We start from the raw sequence: 6,000 nt of genomic DNA, 5'->3' as shown, positions 1-6,000 counted from the left end.
ATCTTAGGCCCCTTTAAAGTCTTATTAATATTACAAATTAGTCTCCAATGTGCTCTGAGATACAGGACTGGAATTAAGAAGTGTTTTTAATAATAAAGCAGTAGCCACCTCCTGTTCCTGGCACAAAGCAGTGAAAAAAAAAAATCACAAAAAGCTCAGAATAATCAGAGCTAGGATGTCCAGCTATCCCTCCCAGGTAGGGATCTCCTTCTCCACAGCCAAGAGCCGAGGATTCATATTCTGTTGAAGTAAAATGGCACCTCCCCTAGATATAGGCCCCCGTCCTCAAAAACATGACAACCTAATTAAAGGGATAAAACAAATATGCAGAATAAAAGCTGGAACAGATGACAGTATCTAATTAAGTGCTAAATTAATCTGAAACCAGACTGAACTTTTTAAAATTTCTCTTAGATGATTTAGAAAATACTTTTGGGTCTGCAGTGCCTCTAGGTCATAATTATGAACAGTAATTATTATTGTACTCCTGATGTCACAGTGTTCCGAGGTAAGTTCTTGCACATCTCAATTTGGCAAGCTTTTCCCCTCTCCAGTAATCCTGGATTTGTCTCTCAGTTCTCTTACACCCACATAAAGTGATTTTTTTTTTTCAGATTGAGCTTTGCTGTGTTGCCACCGGCTACCAGCCCCGCACTGAGGAGTGCTGGTTGTTGGATGCACCATTAGGATATTGTTAAGGACCCATTGTTACAACCCACAGGGCTCTTTATACCTGTCAGATACTGATGCCAACATCGACTGGGCTTCCTGGAGTTCCTGGTCTATGTTTCTTTCGTGTATATCATGGATTTGTGTCTGTCTGGATTTCTCTTTCTATTTTGACGTCGGCATATAGACATTCAGAGGCAAGTGTGTGGATATCGTTTTGCTGTTTGTCTTTCTAGTGTGTTTGTTTGACCTTGCTCTCAGCTCTTTGGAAAGTCATCTGTTTCTCTTTTGTTCCTGATTGTAATTGTCGTAATTTTGCTTTTATGTTTTAGGAGCCCTGGAAACCACTGACATCCTCCCAGGAATACAAGGAATTATAAATAACTGTTTTGCTCTGCCTTCCACTAGCACCATGGCCTTGAGCAAATCCTTCACAGCTCTGGTCCTCTCTGGGAAATGTCACCTCCAGGATGCCTTCCAGCTCTAACCCATTCTGATTCTTAGTAACAGATCGTTGAAAATCGTGGTGAATAAGATGTTTGGACAATGTTTGGTATCTGAAGAGTGCACCAAAGATGTATTTGATATGGTCCCTCTTAGCTGTTACCAGTAAATAGCTATGTAGAAATCAGTAGAGAGTGGAAACATTAATGTCACCAAGGTTTCTTCTGGTCCCTCTCTGTGGTGAGGACACGCTGGAAATAACTACTGAGCACCTACTTTGTTCAAGGCAGGATGCTAGACGTAGAGGGATGCAGAATACAATATTTAAGATCTGTTCTCTTGCTTTCAAGCTACAGAGGAAAACTCTTTAGCAGAGAAAACAGGGAGGGGGGCGGGAGAAAGGAGAGAAACGGTAAGTGAAGACAGAGCTGAAAAGGTTAGCATTTAACACCTAGGAACTACAAAGCCATCCACCCTGCCTGAAGGAAAGACACCCTGGGGCCAGGAACCCTGTGCCAGCTGTTTCAGGGCAGCTGCAGAAGGGAAGCTAGGGAGGGGGGTAAAGAGCTCACCCTGCTGCAAGCGCCATAATAACCCAGAATAATAACAATAACCTACCACGTGAGTTCGCCCATCTTTCCAGGCTCTGCCAAGTGTACCATGCCAGATGGCTCTCGCCTCTACATCTGATTTGCTGTAGGGCAGAACAGTATGCCCCATCTCAGGGCAGACCCACATCTGGCAGCCAGTTGGTGGGATTCTGTCCCTGTGAAACACGTGCCCTCACATCAGAGTCCCCAGAGCAATTCTATTTCTGTCAAGGTTTTTTTCCTAATCTGTTTTTGTCTTCTTTACTTATTGCTAGGACTACTGTTGAATATCTGTCAGCCGCAGATCTACTCAAGTACCTTTATGTCAGAGGAAAGATTCTTACTGTGAAATATGAGCAATAATCCTCTATACCCTGTAGGGAAATACTTGTATATAAAGGGAAAGGGGGGAGTTAACCGCTTTCTCCTGCAAGATCTTGACACTGGTTTTATTTGGGGAAGGTAACTCAATCCTGGGAAAGCTCTCACCACAGTTAATGGAAAATGGTTGCCCCAAAGTGACCCCAGGCCCTCCTCTTAGGTGATTTAATTTGGGAACATGGGGATGACCTAGAACCAGTCAGTGGAACTTATGTGAAAGTCTGCAGGGAACAGATGGAAGAATCTGCTGGAAATATTTTTTTTCCTGAGGAGGAGAAACTGAGAGCGATAGAGAGAACTTAAGAGAAAAGACGACTCCTCTACACAGAGTCCCTCCTAGGTGTTCTTAAAAACTTGACTCATAATGACCCAAGCTGGAACCCCACGGCAAGTGATAAGATCATCCCATGGGTACCCTTTGAAGGAATTAACCAGTTCATCTAGAGCCCTGGTTAGTACTTAATAGAGAACTGGGAGAAAAGACTAAGACAGGCCCCAACCCAGTCCTGGCTTCCTGTGCCCCACCACGTGACCTCTCCCTCTATCTAGTACACCTACCAGGTTGCCATTTACCATGATGCAAGGCACCTGGAGGGCCAGCACTATACTTTTGAACCTCCAAAACTGAGAGCTTAAAAACAATAATAAATAATTGTGGTTGCGCACGCCTTTAATCCCAGCACTCAGGAGGCAGAGACAGGCAGATCTCTGTGAGTTCGAGGCCAGCCTGGTCTACAGAGTGAGATCCAGGAAAGGCGCAAAGCTACACAGAGAAACCCTGTCTCGAAAAACTAAACCAAATAATAATAATAATAATAATAAAAACTGTTTTCTTTCTTGAGTTATCGCAGCCCTGCAATGATGCTTTCTTCCCTAGTCAATGAGGATAAAGCCACTCCCATTTCCAGAGAAGGACCTAAGGATGGCCATACCTAGTTCTGGGACAGTAAACTACGAAGGAAATACACCTAAGAGAAAACGTTTTCTTCCTTCTAAAAGGGTCCCAAGAGCTGGTGAGATGTCTCTGTGGGTAGATTTGCTACCAAGCCTGATGATCAGAGTTCAATCATGAAGATCTAAATTGTGCAAGACAAGAACTACCTCCTAAGAGTGTAACCTGAGCTCCACATGCATACTGTGCCTTCTTGTCCCATCAACACAAACAAATCAAAGGGTCCCAAAAAAAGAACCTTTTCAGGGTTGGATGTAGTATCTGGAGGCCTCAGACTTTTTGCTGCCGTTCAAACAGCCTTGGCAGAGAGAGAGAGAGAGAGAGAGAGAGAGAGAGAGAGAGAGAGAGAGAGAGAGAGAGAGAAGAAGAAGAAGAAGAAGAAGAAGAAGAAGAAGAAGAAGAAGAAGAAGAAGAAGAAGAAGAAGAAGAAGAAGAAAGAGAGAGAGAGAGAGAGAGAGAGAGAGAGAGAGAGAGAGAGAGAGAGAGAGAGAGAGCGCCTGGGGTCCTGGTGCTGTTACTTGCCACTGAAGTACACACTTGGAGCTGGACACTTGGCTAGATCAGACAGCAATACTCCACCTCATCAAGGCAATATGAGTAATTCCTTGGACTAGTTGTGATCCAAAACTTACTAATAAATGTGCCCCATTATTGAAAAGTTTCCATCTTCAAGTTTTTGTCAGTATTATTATAGTTAAAAGGATCATTCCTACCATTTGTATTTTCTTTTTACTAAGTGTTAAATATTTTCATATTTATAAAATGTTAACTTCTGTATTTCTTTCATAAATTTCCCACTTATGTCTCTTATCAATTTTGGAGTTGTATTGGTGATTTATAAGAGCTCTGAATACAATATTCATGAACCCTTTGTGGATCTTCAATCTTGCATTTTCTCCTGGCTAGAAGTTTTACATTTCAGACCATTTCTTTAACTTTCAAGGAGTCTACCCATCTTTTCTGGTGTCTTAGTTAAGGTATGACATAAGGCCTTTTCATTTCAATGTCATAGTTTCCTTATATTTTCTATATTTTCTTTCAGTCCATAGGTTTTATGGTATGTTTTTTAACGTTCCATTTGTTCATTTTTGCCATGGTACAAGCTGCATGTGAGTATCTTCTCTAATATTGTTTCCAAATAACTGAGATGCCAATTTTCTTAAAGATGGATGTGTTTGGGGTTTTTCAAATCATTTCTTGTGTATTTTGAGATTATACTATAATTACATTATTTTCTCTCTCCAAACCCTCCCGTAGACACCTTGCTCACTTTCAAATCTCTTTTCAAAATGAATATATATCTCACCTGCTCAGCCTGTATAATGTTACTTGCATGTATATTTTCAAGGGTGACCATTCGGTATTTGTGGTAGTTTGAATGCGAATGGCCCCATAGGCTCTTATATTTGAATACTTGGTCCCCAGTTGGTGGAAGTGTTTAGGAAGGATTAAGGGGTGTGGCCATGTTGGAGGAGGTGTGTCACTGGGGGCAGGCTTTGAGGTTTCCAAAGCTCTCTCTGCCTCATGTTTGTGGATCAAGATGTAAGCTCTCAGCTACTGCTGCAATGCCAAGCCTGTTGCTGTGCTCCCTACTGTGATGGTGACACACTCTAGCCCTTAGAACCATGAGCCCCCAAACTAAACATTCTTTTATAAATTGCCTTGGTCGTAGTGTTTTATCACAGCATTAAGACAGTATTGGGAAACCAATTGGTATGCCATTTTTTATCACATTAACTAAAGACTCATCAATTGACCTATCCATTTCTCTACCCTCTGCTCTATATTAATCTGTTTGTTAATGTTAGAACTAACTCCATCCTGCTTGGATTCTTTTAACTTTTGTCCCATATTTTGATGTGTTTCTTAGTAATTCTCATGCTCTTTTCTTCCCAGATTAGTTTTACAGTAAGTCTACCAAACGTAGGGCTTTATTTGGCTTGCACTAAATTTGTAGACTGTTTGGTGAGGGCGGTCCTCTTTACATTGCTGGCCAACTCGGCTAGGATGTATCTCTTCATTTCTTCAGGGTTTCGTTTCTTGTTTGTGCAATGGTCTCGCTGTCTTTTTTAATAATTTTCTAAAATGTGTTAGTGTGTGTACGTGTGTGCATGCATGTGTCAAGTGAATGACATTCCAGAAGAGGGCGTTGGGTTCTTTGTGAGCCACCCCTGTGGATGCTGGGAACCAAACTCAGGTACTCTGAAAGAGCAGTACAAGCTCCTAACTGCTGAGGTCTTTCCAGCTCCTTGGCATCTTTCCAGGGTTGTTTCTTTGTTTTTGTTTTTGTCTTGTTCATTTTGTTTCAGTGATTGTTGTTGACAGTGTTGTTGACATTTTATACATTCTGTTGTTATTGTGAAAGTAATTTGGAATCCTTTTCATTTTCCCAGTGGCTATGGCTAGCATATAGAAAAGCTGCTGACTTGTGTGTTGGTTTTAGGTCTTGTCATCTCCCTGGCCTCCCTTGCAGGCTCTAACACCGTCAGACATTTTGCTGCTTCCTAGTTCGAAGGCCGTGTTAAATGCCACCCTCGGTTTCGGCTTCGTACATTAGACCTTGCAGCTTTTTAACCTGATACTATCACACGTTCCCCTTTCTCCAGACTTTTCCTGGGAGATGTTTTCCCACTGCTTTCTTTCCAAACAGTATGCGTGAGCAAGGCGCTGTTGTTTTATTTTTTTTAACAGAATTGTTGAAAATCAATTTTTTTAAAGCATCTATTCAATCTTTTTTTTTTCCAATAAATACTTGCTTGATTCAGCAGGGAGCAGGGAGTAGGGCCAGTTCAGACCCCTGCTTCCCTGGGACTCACGTGCTAGTGGACTGACCTGCTCACCCGCTGCCCTGCCCGCTCTGCTTGGGTTAACCCCTGTCAGCACGGTTGAGGCTTTCTCTGTCTGTGTGTTTTCCTCTATCACTTCATTTGTCTTTTACTAGGATGGGGTTGCTGCTCTTGAACC

This window comes from Peromyscus maniculatus, chromosome 9, assembly GCF_049852395.1.
Source record: "Peromyscus maniculatus bairdii isolate BWxNUB_F1_BW_parent chromosome 9, HU_Pman_BW_mat_3.1, whole genome shotgun sequence".
Lineage (NCBI taxonomy): Eukaryota > Metazoa > Chordata > Mammalia > Rodentia > Cricetidae > Peromyscus > Peromyscus maniculatus.
This window is presented reverse-complemented; position numbering follows the sequence as displayed.